This window comes from Artibeus jamaicensis, unplaced genomic scaffold, assembly GCF_021234435.1.
Source record: "Artibeus jamaicensis isolate MK-2021 breed Jamaican fruit bat unplaced genomic scaffold, CSHL_Jam_final contig_490, whole genome shotgun sequence".
NCBI lineage: Eukaryota > Metazoa > Chordata > Mammalia > Chiroptera > Phyllostomidae > Artibeus > Artibeus jamaicensis.
The window spans coordinates 13601857-13615929 of record NW_026521861.1 but is presented as its reverse complement, the minus strand read 5'-3'; positions in this window follow the sequence as shown (position 1 = coordinate 13615929).

Genomic DNA, 14073 nt, shown 5'->3' with positions numbered 1-14073 from the left:
AAGAGGAGGACCCCTTGTTCTTGGGCCCCCACGGCTCACAAACAAAGCTCATGTCATTTTGAGGCAATGAAGGAGTTTCATCTGTGCGTCAAAGCCCGATTTCCATGCGCTTTAGTGAACATTTTATACACCGGAAATTTGACCATTCTGAATTACTGAAAGTCAGACTCTACAAAAATAAATAAAAATAATGATGGAAATCCGTACGTAATGATGGGGAAGGTGTCCAAGACAGATTGTTGAGTGGTAAAACATGCCGTGGAAGAGTGTGTCTGGCCCAGTCCCACGTATGTGAAGCTGTAAAGGAAAACCCCCAGAGTCTACAGGCCCAGAGGGGGTCTGGAAGCTGGGGCGCCAGCGGTTGTCTCTGGGTGGGGAGGTCCTGCCAGTCTTTGCTTCTGCCTTTATGCTTGTCTGCATTGTGTAAGATTTTATCTCTTACAGTTGAATTTGTAGTATTCTTATAATCAGGCAGAAGGCAATTACCACTTTGAGGAACAAAGAGATCAGAAAAACACGTCTATCTATAGAATGGAATGATTTAAATATATGTAGGCTGCTTAACAGAAAATTAAATTTCCGTTATTACCACCGTGGCCTGTGACACTGCCCATTCGCTGTCAGTGTCTGGAGAAGGTGCTAGAACAGACCTCCTGTAAGCTGATCTCAACACGGGACTTGGAGTGAGTCGGAGGGAGGCTGGTCGGGTTTCCTTGACTTCATCACTTTGCTCACACCGTGTCCCCTGCCTGGCGTGCTCTCTCTGCTCTTCTGTGACTCCCTGTCCCCCTCTTTCCTGGCTCAATGCCTGGAAAGCCTCCTGAAGCCCCAAACCACTCCTTGTCACAGAGCCCCGCCTGTGTTACCCAGGTTCCAAACATGCCCCGCACCCCCTGCTGGGGGCCAAGCACCGCAGAGCGGGCAGCACAGAGACTGCTCCCTGCCCCTGCTCCTCTCTGCTCAGTGGCCCTCCTACGGCCTCAGCTCTCGCAGCTGCAAACCAGGAATAAATGGACCTTGTCATTCCACACCTCTCTGGATGGTTAAATGAGATAACGCAGAGAGAGTGTTGGTAATATATAAGGCGTTCCACTAAAAATCGGTTATTAATATCATTGGTGCTGTATAAATGTTTATTGATAATCATGAGAAAGTAGTTTGGACTTAATTATCTCTCAAAAATTATTGGAACATGTTCATTCTGATATTTTCAAAAATATCCTAAGAAAATAATGAGAAGTGTAATTAAAAAAATGCGTCAGCAAGGACGTCCACGGTGTGTAATGGTAAATATGGGAAACTAGCTGTCATGGTTTGTCATGTGGCCATTAAAAGTAACGAAGTATGTCAAAGAAATTGAGAACAGGCTGACAGTGATCAGAAGGGAGAGGAGAGGGGGTAAAGGGGGAAGGGGTGAAGGGTTTACAGGAACAATTATAAAAGACATTTGGACAACAACAACAGGAGAAGCGGAAGTGGGGAGGGAGGCGGGGCACCGACTGGGGTGGTGGGGAGGGGCGGGGGAAAGAGTCAGAAAACTGCACTTGAAAAACAATTTTAAAAAATTGTAAAAATATATATATTAATTAATTAATTTAAAAAGTTATACATTACACTTTCGATAAATAATTGTTAGATAAAAAAGTGACAAAGTATGTTAAGTATTGTAGGAAATACTTAACATGATATAGGATACATTCTCAATTTAAAAATCTAGCTCCAAAAGAGTATAATCTATTTTTAAGTAATTATATGAGTGTGTGTATGTATCTGTGTGTATATAGTTAATATATTTACATTTAGATGTATTATACATACAGTGAGAAAAAGACAGAAATGTACAAGAATAGAGATTAAAAAAAAACCATAAAGAGAATCACTCCAAAAATGCTAATAGTGATTATCTCTTAGTTAAGGGATTGCAGGTGATTTTTTGTTTCTTCTTTTTGTGTATCTGCATTTACTAAATTTTTCTAATAACGCATATTACTTGTGTGACATCCTAAGTTATTTTATAACTGTCCTCACCACCACCACCACCACCAATAGTATACTTTTCCCAGAGTTAATGATAAAAGGCTATTCCCAGGCCCCAGCCTCAGGCTTCAGGGCCCCCAAGGACACTCCACTGCTCCTTGTCGACCTTTGGTGTCCATGTGGAAGAGCCTGGTGTGATTTTCACCAGTGAATGGACACGGTGGGTGAACAATTAGCCAGCTCTGGGCAGAGAAACTGCCTCCCAGGAGGCTCACACAGGGACCATGACCTTGGGAATAAATAGGATGGGTCTCAAACTAATTTCCAGAAGGGGAGGGTCAATTAGAAAATTTAACACCTAGGAATCACCTCCTCCTCCAGTATGTAACCTGATAGGCTGGATCTGAGGGCCCAGGAAGCCGACAAGGAGATAGGAATGGACAAGGTTGGAGGGCTGAGCCCATTCCCTCCTCCCTTCCGCCTTCCCCTGCAACCCCGGCCCAGCTCTCACCATGCTACACGGCATCTCCCCAATCTGTGCCACAAACCTAGTCCCCATTTTACAATTTTCTCCTCTCCAAAAAAAATCTACATTCTCTTTCAGAAATGTCCAAAGAAAATGATATTGTAAAATGTCAGAGCTGAAAATACCATTTTACTCTCTTACTTTCCAGTTGAGGAAACTGGTTCAAAGAGATTAATTGATGTGTCCAAACTCTTGCATCTAGTAGGTATGGAAGCCAAGATAAGCACTCAGATGTCTTTCCTCCTGGGCCAGAGTGACGCTGCCCTCTGCCATTCCACTTTCTGCTGTGGCTGAAAGAAAGCCTTGTACCATCTCTAAGGACATGGACTCCAAAGCTGAATCCCTGGGCTTGAGTTCCAGCTCCAGTGTGTGCTACTGCGTGGTCTTAGTTGCCCAAGTTTTCTTATCGGAAAAGAAATGCAGATAATAATAGCAACTACAACATGGGTTTATGCAAAGATTAAATGAATTCAGGTATATTTAGAACTGGGCCACACGATCAATGTTATGTGAGGCTTCGCTGTTTTGATCATTTCATCACCTGATTTGTTGTGTCTATGGGAACAAGTCCAAAAAGGACAGAGGTAGATGAAGCAATTCAGTGGAGGAAGCACAGAAGCTCCTTCAAAAGCAAGGTCCTTGGGAAACTGGTGAGGCCCTGGCCACCCACCATTCATCCCCAAATAATTGACTGAGCCAACCAAAGAGAGTTCAGAAAGAGATGCTCACATAGATATTATTACCTAGTTTACAGTGAAGGTGCATCTGCGTGAAGGAAAGAAGAATGATACAAGGCCAAACGGGTGTCCACGTGGAGGGGAAGTTCATGGTGACCCCAACCTCACACCATACAGAAAAGTCAATCGCAGATGGACTGTAGATCCAAATGTGCAAGTAAAACAGTGAATCTTCCAGAAAACGTAAGAAGATACATTGTAGCTTTAGGATAAGCAAAATAAAATTTAACAAGATGCAAAAGGCCATAATCATAAAGGAGCAATTAATGAATTAAACTTCATTAAAATTAAGAATGTAAAAAACAGCATTCTACAGGAAATAATTCCTATGATGATTCAGTCTTTTATCCTCATTAACATCTATAAAAATGTAATTAACTTATTCAAGAAAAATGAGAATTTTTGTCCAACAAAGACACCCTGAAGAAAGTCAGAAAGCAAACCAAACAAATCCGTATCCAGAATGTATAAAGAACTCCTGTAACTCAATGAGAAAAATATCAGCAACTCGATTGAACAAGGGCAGAAGACTTTAACAAACACTTCACCAAAAAAGGATGTCCAAATGGCCAATACACATAAGAAATGCATATATAACATAAATAACCATAGAAATGCATATTAAAATCACAGGAGTGCCACTGCATACCACCAAAACAGTTTAAAATTAAAAGCAAAGATAATGCAAAGTCTTTACAAGGATGCAGAGTGACCGGAACTCTCCTATATTGCTTCTTAGATTATAAATTGGTACAAGTACACTGGAGGGAAAATTGGCAGAATTTTTTTAGATTGAATACATATATAACCTTATAATCAAGCACTTCTATATTAAATAAAGATGCGCCCCTTCCTATGTGTTCCAAAATACGAGCATGCTCCTCTCAGCATTATTCCTTACAGGCCCCTGACTGGAAACAAACTAAATACACATCAGTTGTAGAATGGACACGCACATGGAGTGGTGGTCGTGCCGTGGAGTGTAGACGGTAATGAGATCGTCGCAGAAAGGGGGCTGTGCAAGAAGCAGAGGAGCTCTGGGAAGATGCACCCACCCTCGGCACTTGCCTGACATTTCATCCCCAGAAAATAACAGAACGGAGTGGGGCTGGCGGAGCTGGGAATGCCAAAAGACAAGCCACTGAGGAAGGGGTGAGATGGAGTGAGAAAAGGGGAGGTCCACAAGTTGTCTTGGGATGGCTTTCTTCCTGCCGAAAAGCAAGGCTCTGGATCCATGAGGCTCGTCACCCGACAGCCCTAATGAGCCACCTTTGGTCTCCTCACAATCTTGGACACGCGAACTTCCAGGGAATCTGGCAAAACGCTCTGTGGAGCTCATCGAAACAAAGAGAGAGGAGGTGTGGATTGGAGGGGAGTGTGTCTGTGTGTCTGCTACTATATGTCATGAACATCCAAATAGTAATGAACATGAAAGAGGGAGACAAGAAGCCAGGAGACAGAGAGTGCGGGGCACCTGGGCCACAGAAGCAGCAGAAGTGAGAGGGTCTGCCCACCTGGGTGTGTGGTGCTTTGGGGATGGATGGCCAGGCCACTGACTCATGAGAGGGACGGTGACAGGGGCACACATTGTTCCTGGTCCTTTCAACTTGATCTGAGCCATGGTAATATCGTACCCACAGCCAGAGTAGTAGACCAGTTGAAGGTTCATTGTTGTGAGTTCAAATCCTGACCCTGCCACACAGCAGGCGAGGAAGCTCAGGCAAATTACTCGAGTCCTCCGAGCCTCCACTTCCCCAAACATGGATCAGGGGAGAACCCCTCTGTCTCCTGGCTCGGGCCATAGTGCAGATTAAATGGGAAAATATAGTTCAGCACAGAACAGCCACCTGAAAACAAAAGCTCACTTTTGCACAGGTTTTCCACGTGCCAGGCATTCTCTTTCACACGTATCACTTCATTTCATTGTTGCCAGTTGGGGTTCTAGAACCCACTTCTCTGACGGAGGAGATGAGGTAACGTGATAGTCGCGTACCGTGTGCTGACCTCATCATTTTCATCGTACCACCAGAGGAAGGATTGAATTTCAACCACCGACTCTGAGACACTGCCCTGTGTTGTTGCCTGCAATACGTAGGAGCTTTATTTCATTATAAATCCCGTTTTCATTGCCATCAACTAGAATAATTATCAGCCTCTGAGATGTGTGCACCAACTGAGAGCCTGACGGGAAGACCAGACCCTGGACACACCAGAGAGATGGACGCAGGAAGGTGGTCCTTCCTCTGCAGGGCACAGACCAAGCCAAGGAGCCTCTACTACTCCAGAGAGCCCCCTCCTGCCCCCTCCTGAATCAACTCCTCTTCCCACTCAACTGGGCCATCTGCACCCTCGCCAAGGGACAGATGGCCAGTTTCCAGAGGTGAAGTCATCACAGCCACACCCTCGGCCCCTGGTTAGAAATTCATGTGTCCTTCTGGATATCAATGATCGTTTCTGACTCCTCTAGAGTCATGAACAAAGTCTTGTAATTATGAGATCTTGACCTCTTATAAAGTCTATATATGCAGGCACCCAAGCACTCATACATGCATGGCTAGATACTTAATGATGACCGTTGCCAAGATTCTCATTTTTGTGTTAGTCATCTCCCAGCTGAATGGCTGTAATTTGCTCTTGGCTGGCTCTCCATCCATCAGATTATTTGTTCTCTTCAAAATTTGGCCTCACACTTAGCATCGACTTTTCCCGGGCCTCTCAGTTACCACTGCCCACTCACCTGTTGGGCTTTGAGGCCCCCAGAGGTTGTCCCAGTTTGAAGGACTTCTCATATGAGTCCCTTGGAGATAAGGCTCAACCAGCCTACTTTAATATTCCCCATCCCCTGATGTCACTGAATTATTGGTGATGTCAACTGGTCACCCAGAGCAGTTTTTCCATAGTCAAGTCTTCCAAACTCCTACCTTCCCCGCTTCCCAATGGAAACATCAGCCACGCTCGCTCTCCCTTTACCGGACCTGCACTCCGTGCATGCGAACCTGAAAATAGTGCTTAACAAAGCAATAAATCATGTCATCTTCCATCAGCCCCCTGATCCCTCACCTCACGCTGCTGGCCCCCCCTGCAGACTCATGGATCCCATCGCTAAGGCATGTGCCAAAGCAAAAATTAGGGAATTCTGCCTTTTGCCTTGTTCGACCAGAGAAACAACATTTGCCTTCACGGAGCCAGTACTTTCCTCTGTGTGTGCTTAGCGTGTGCCTCACGTCCCATGACCAAATGTAAACAGCTAACCAGAGAACTGTGGGATGTCTTAGTTTGCTAGGGTTGCCATAGCGAAGTGCCACAAACTTGGTGGTTTAAAACAGTAGAAATTTATTTTCTCATAGTTCTGCAAGTCCAGAGTCCAAAATCAAGGTGTTGGTGGGGTCATGCTCCCTCCTCCAAAGGCTCCTTCACTTCTTCCATTGCTGGTGGTGCCTGGCGTTGCTGGGCGTGTAACCGCATCACTCCCATCTCCACCCCAGTCTTAATGTGACTTCTCCCCTCCGTCTCTCTGCCCTCTCTGCTTCTTGTAGAGACACCACTCCTTGGATTTACTTTTCTTCATAAACTCAGGACAATGTGCTCCCAAGCTCCTTAACAAATTATACCTGTGAAAACCCTATTCCCAAAGGTCAGATTCTGAGTAGACACAAATTTGGGGGGCTGGACACTATTCAACCCACAAGACAGGATGTGGAAGGATCTGGTGTTTCCGTCCCATGATTCCAATCTTTGAATGCCTTGCTCTGCACACCTGCCCCATCCTTCTCCACAGGGAGCTGCATGATTTTTTTTTTGGTTGGTTGTAAAATATTGTTTCAACTACTGGGGGTGTTATAGTTAAGTTTCAACTGATGCTTAAGGAGCTGCTTGTCAGTCTCCCAATCTGTGAAATGGAACCAGCAATGCCCCTGTCGAAGGTCATTGTGAGGAGTCACTGAGCAAACCAAGGGGAAGCACTTGTGCCTAGTGCTGGCCAATGGGAGGTGCTTTGGCTGTAGTACATCAGCCTCCAGCCTCAAGTTCTCAGGCCCAGGATGCCCAACGAATTGAAAATGCCTCTGAACAGAAGGTACATTAGAACACAAACACCAGGTGTTGGCCATATTTCACCTGTAAGGCGAGGAAGAGACGGGAAACAATAGGCTATCGGGCTCTTTCACTTCATCAGCTGCTCCACGCCCTGCCCTGACTGTGTCCCCAGCTTGCCACATCCTCTCCTGGTCCTGGCAGGTGGCAAGAGTATTAAGTCCATTCTGCAGATGAAAAGAAACAGGGGCACAGGGGAGTTAGAGGTAAGTGGCTTGCCCAATGTGTATATTAAAATATTGGGGATCAAGCCAAGGGCCGTGGCGGGAGGCTTGCAACTGGTCTGGGCTCTGGATTGGGGTTCTGCTTGTCAGAGATACTCTGAGAGACATGAACCACAGAGTCAGTGGTAAGTGTCAGAGTTGGATCCCTTCTGCTGAGTTCTGTGTGCAAAGACCCAGTGCGCCCTGAGTCTTTGGCCATGTCTGATGGTGTCAAAACGGCAAAGTGAAATGTGGAAAATGAAGAAGTCAGACCAGTTACTCGCTTTTGTGAAGATTTTTTAAAAAGATGTGAATTCAATCTATTATTTCTTGTTTAACTTGGTCACTTCTATTTATACATAAAGACACATGGAACTGGAGCAGGAGGGCGGTAACCAAGCTTTAAAAATAGCACCCCACCCAACAGAGAAATGTGATCTTAGGGGTCCCTGAGTCCAGAAAATCCCTAGACAAATCTCTTACTCTCAAGAGACTAAAAATAATTGGTTTGGAGATTTCTATTTGGATCATTTTTGGTCGGGGGAGTTTTCTGGTGAACGAGGAGTCCCTTTCTTACCATCTCCACCTCGACCTCTTTCAGCTTCATCATAATGAACAAGACCCCAAGGAACCCAGAAGATCGCAGCAAGGGGGCATGGGGGATCAAAGTTCAACCTTCCAGAACTTTATTTTCAATCCAGAACTCAAGGAAGCCAAAACTGGCAATAAGGCAATTGAGTTCCTCCCTGTACCCCACCTTTGTGCATTTGTTTTTGCTTTGTTTCTGTGACTGTTCTTCACGTGCAAGGAAAAATGGGGGCATGTGTAGCAACACCACGGTTGAACAAGGAGCACATTTCTTCCCCCCTCTCTGCATCTGTACCCTTCCTTCCCCGTCTTGCCACAGCTACAGTTTCCTCTGGCACTTGCGACAGACATATTATTTTCAGTCCCACAGTTTTCTCATCCATGGCATCACCGCACACATGGCCCAGGTTTTGCAAATACAAATACATGTAGGTGTCTGCATTCCAACCACTGGACTCTCGCTACCTTTTTTTTTTTTTTGAATGAAACATAGCGATTTCCATCACAGTTGAGTGGTATGACGACCCCCACCCCCAAATCGATGAACGTGCAAACTGGGTCCAGTGGGCAAAACCCTATAACATCCTGCTGCTACTCCCACCTGATCAGAAAAGGGCTTGATAACAAACACACTAACAGGGCTGTGCGAAGACAGGCCTCCCTCAGCCGTGCTTCCTGCAGCTCCAGAAACACCCATGACAAGCTTCAACTCTGCAGACGCTCTGATGGCGAATAAAAGATTCTTTGCCAATTCAAAGGTGCCGAACCAGCTGTGGCTCTTTCAGGGAGCAGTGGGTTTATGTTGGATGCCAAGCTGTGGACAGGAAGGCCTTTCGATAATGCCCACCTCCTTCCAGGCACTGTCTGCTAGCATGGGCCATGAGCAGAGGTCTGGCAATGGCACATGAAATTGGGTTTTTCTCCTTGATCCTGAGAATTTGCAGGCGCCCTGGCTCATGGGAGATGAGGAAGAGTGGGGCTGATGATCAAAGCAGCAACTTTCACTTAACATGCATCTCCTACGTGCCATGTACCTTATCTCCTCTCAGTTTCCTAAAGATTTGTCCCCACTTAACAGACAGGGAAATGGAGACCAAGACACCGAAGCCTTTTGCCAAGATCTTATCCCCGTGAGTCCCAGATGGTGCCCCTACTATTGATGCCCCACAAAATATTTGAATCTATCAGGTGCTTGGCCGGTGACTGTGGAACCTGCTGGACCACTCACTGCCCAGGGGCCCCAGCCCCTCTCAGCAACTTGGCCACATCTCCGTTGACCATAGACAGGGCAGCAGTGGTGGGGGTGGAAGACGTTTGTGGAGGGACAACAAAGCTGAACCATCAGCATGTAATTTCCTGGGCCTCGTCTTTCCCATGCTGACCTCTGTCCATCTGAGCGATCGTCCAATCCAATGCCTCTGAAGCCCTTGTAACTTGCCTTTCCTCTGGACAGGATATTGTCTTTCTGGAGGGGAAGCATCCATCCGATAGCCCATGAGAGGTAAGGGATGGGTCAGGAGGCAAGCTTGGAGATGTTTCTCAGCAGCCCCTGCCCACCCCATCGTCGTGGGGAGCCACTTGAGTCTGTAACCTGACACTTCGTTTTACGAATGAACTAATTTTCTATGAGCGCCTTCAAGCTGGGAAACATCCCAGAGGTGCACTAGCCTTTAACATTAGGTGCAATTAAGGATTAGCCACATCACATGACCCGTGAAGCACCGGACCACAGATAATAAACCCCCACACCGTGGGCCGATTTCCATCTTGAGTTACCCACGGGCATCACCAGCCTTAGGACCTGGAAGGCCCTACAGTGAATGGGTAACATGAAGGGGTCAAGGTGGGACCCGAGCACCCACTGCACATGGCCCTGCCTTCCATATCCGGAGCAGACAAGCCGACAGAGCCAAATTGTCCAGTGGCGACATCTGCCACCTTGACTCACGGTGTGGTCATGGGCCTCTGAGGAGAAAATCCAGGTCCTTGGACGGAATTCCCTGTGGCCCAAGTCTGTGCGCAGTTCCTCACACATCATGGCTCTGGGAGGTCACAACACCCTGCTGTCCCCATTTCATGCATGTGAACTCCGGGGCTCACGGTTCCATGATTTGTCCAAGGTCCACAACTAGTAAGTGACTGAGCCAGAATACCACCTGGCACCAGAGCCCCTGTGTTTAAGCATGACACCTTAGAACTTCCTAAGTCGCCTTCCTGAACCTGGTGGGGAGTTGTATAGACAGGCATGGGGCAGGGGCCTTGCTGTTGTTGTTGAACCCTGAGAACAAGAACAATCTCTTCCATCCTCAGTGCACAGAGCTAGCATTTCCTCTCCCGGCCCTTAGTGTGAAACTGGCCATGAGGGCTGGGACCAAGGGGGAGGGCAGTGGTGCTGGGCCTCCCAGAGGCCCCCCCCATCCAGCTCCAGGGGCTTCCCTGGCCCGCTGCAGCCCCCTTCCCTGACTTAGAAGAGGCCCGGTGTGGGGGGCTGGGAGGGGGTTCACCAGAAGCCACCCCACAGCACTGCCCTCCCAGTGGGTGAGTTAAAATACAGGCCAGTATGGTGGCTCCTCAAACAATTCAACATTGAACTACCATAGGATCCCCCCTTCTAAGTGGATCCCAAAAGAATGGGAAGTAGGAGCACATGCAGGTGTTTGTACACCACACTCACAGAAGCATTATTCACAACAACCCAGCGGTGGAAGCGACCCAAATGTCCGTGGACGGATGAATGGACAAACAGAATGCGGCCTGTACCAACAGTGGAATGTCATTCAGCCTTAGACACAAACTCGCACACGCGCTACAAACATGGATGGACTGCAGAGGCTTTATGCCCCATGTAACAAGCTAGATACAAAAGGACAAATGTCTATGATTCCATGTACACGAGGTACCTAGAATAGGCGAATTCACAGAAATGGGAAGCGTTAGAGGTCAGGGAGGGCTGGGTGGAGGTTGGCGGGGAGTTACTGTTCCCTGGTGCGGGAATGACAGAAACATTCGGGGTTAGAGAGAGGTAATGGGTGCACAGCCATGTACGTGGACTTAATGCCACTGGACTGTACACTTAAAAAGGGTTAAAGTGATAAACTATATGCTCCGTGTATTTTAGCTGAAACAAACAAGGGGGAACTACCCCTCTTAATCGGCCTGGCGAATTTGCTATGAGCCACATGTGAAGTTCAGAGGCAGGAGGCGTGGAGCCTGGAAGCTGAGTGCCTGACACTCACCATGCCGTGCGCCCCCAGCAGCAGGCCGCCTCCCTGAGCCGAGCTTTGCCGCAGAGCCAGAAGGTCTTCCAGAGATCGGGAAGACTTTGGTTATTACTTACGTCTGGCAAATTGCTGGAGAGAACTGAACTGACTCAGGAGGCAGGGTAATAGTCTGTGAGCCCCTACAAAGTGCTGAACACTCTGCTAGGCACACACAACACGCCCAGCAAGGCGGTCGCTTCCCAGCAACAGCTCAAGCAGGAACCACAGCACCCTTCGAAGAAGAGGCTGATTGGCTAATGATGCAGCAGAAAATGCTCACTCAGGCCCTGCTGGTATCCGCATGTCATGTGATCCTCTCAACAGACCAGTGTCCCAGATGAAGAGTGACAAGAATCCCACCCAAATAGAAATTTAAAAATAAAATAAAACCAGGGGCAGCCCCAAGAGGTGTGGCTGAGGTGGTTGGGCATCAACCCGACAAGCAGAAGGTCACCAGTTGGATTCCTGGTCAGGGCACTTGGATGCCTGGGTTGCCGGTTCAGTTCCCAGTTGGGGCATGTATAAGAGGAAACCGATGGATGTTTCTCACATCGACGTTTCTCTTCCTCTCTCCCTCCCTTCCCCGCTCCAAAAATAAATAAACAAATAAATAAACAAAACCCTTTTCAATAGATACAAATAATTAATTTAAGTACAGGGTCGCGTGATCGTGGTAATAAACTGCCTGCCCTTTGTGCCCCACAGTCTGGCGTTTTCACCCAGATGCAGACACAAACAGACGCCTGGACAGAAACAGCCTCCCCTCCCGCAGCCCTGGTCTCCCATGCTTAGTGGCCACAGGTGCGACCTCAGAATCGTTATTCCCATTCCAACTAGAGAATAGAAGGAGCACTGCTTGTGTTCAAAGCTACTTTATGTTCCAACCAGAGACAAAATGAATCCCTAGCCACCTGAGCAACGCATCTGCACTCTGGGCAGCAATGCTCTGGGCCACCCTCTACCTTGCTCTTCACTGTCATAGCACCCAGCTCAGCCACTGATGTGCTGGGTGACCTGGGGCCAGTCTAGGACTCCCCTGGTCCTCGTGTGAGTACCTGAGAGATGGACCCCATGATCTGAAGATCTTTCCCATCCTCTGTGTTCCCAAGAGAAGAAAGTCACCTGTTCTAATGAAAACAAAAGCCTCCTTCTCCCCATCCCTCCCCAGGCCTTCCTCTTTGAGTCCTCGTGCTTGAGCCCTGGCTGAGGGAATTTGCACCAGTGTGGGGGAACTGCTCTGCCAAAGCATCCACCTTATGCACCCGGCACCCTGGCCCTGTGAGGGGCCACGTGTGAGCTTTCATGTCCATTGGGCAGGCCCTGGGGGGAGGGACACGGCCTCCCTCTTTGCCCAGAGTACTTGACGGTTAATGATCCCTGGGCACACATCCCCCACCCTGTCCCTGGAGACATTTCCACAGTTGTTTTATGAGCGAGGCTGGGGAAATCTATTAATGAGAGCGGTAATTGTTACCTTTGGGCACTGAAGGCTGATTTACAATAGTTAATACCTCAGATTCCAAAGGCATAAATTTCATCTTTTCCCCCATTTTGTCTGGAGCGAAACAAGGCAAAGGGAGATGACGTGTCCAGGGCTACAGGTGTTTGGCTGTGCACAGCACTTTTCTGAGATGGGGGCTGGGGGCTGGGAAGTTTAATGGAAATGACAATTTAGCATTGCCAATGCTTATTAAGCCACATGCACCTATATCCATGCTAAAAGCATCTGATGGATGTTGATGGATTTCTGGGGAGCAGAGAGGACAGGACAGGACAGTGAGACTGGGCAGCAGGTCAGCTGCCACCAGGCCTAAGCTCTGTCCTGACTGAGCTCAGCACTGGGTCAGGAGGTGGTGACATGGCTTCGGAAGCTGCCTCCTCACCCCCAGGAAGTGGCTGCGAGTCTACGTGGCTCCGCCAAGTTCCTGGAATCCACTGGGGAGAAAAGACTAAGCGATGGAGACATGATCCCATTTGGAGGGTAATCGGGTGTCGGCCAGAGGCAAGGAGGCTGACCCCTCTTCCTTCTAAATAAGGATCTGGGGGAGTTGAAGACTCAAAAAAGAACTTGGATTTTGGGATTCATCCAGTTGGAGTCTCCAGAAACTCCTGTAAGGGCTATAAAGCCGCAGTAATTTATTCCCGGAGGGAAAGAGGAAAAACAGCTACAGTGCAAGCAGCAAAACACAACCCCCACCCCAACCCCTCGCTGCTAGAAAGACAGGAAGCCATCTTTCCGCTTGGCTGACAGATGCCCCACCCCAGGCTTGTCGGCAGCCTTGGCATCAAGCGGGTATCAGACAGCCCTGGTCCTGGCCCCCAATCGGCTGTTCCGGCTGCCGCATCAGAAACCTGCAATTGGGACCTAAAACAGCTCGGCCCCAGCGCTATGTCTAGTTGCATTGTAACTCAAAATGTAACATCATACCTCAAAAACGGCCCCAGGGACTCCAATCATTCAGCAAATATCTGCTGCGTGTTTGCTACGTGCAAAGCACAATACGAACAGGCCAAAAGGAATTTCTGGCCCCTTCTTAGGCCAGTTTTGAGAGCTTAGTAACAGCTCATCCCTGTCTGCTGTATGATTCTTTATGATTTTCAAACCCATTATCGTATTTTAACATCTCAACAACCCCATAAGATGGATATTCTTATGCCTACTTTATGGGGAAAGACTGCAACATTTAGAG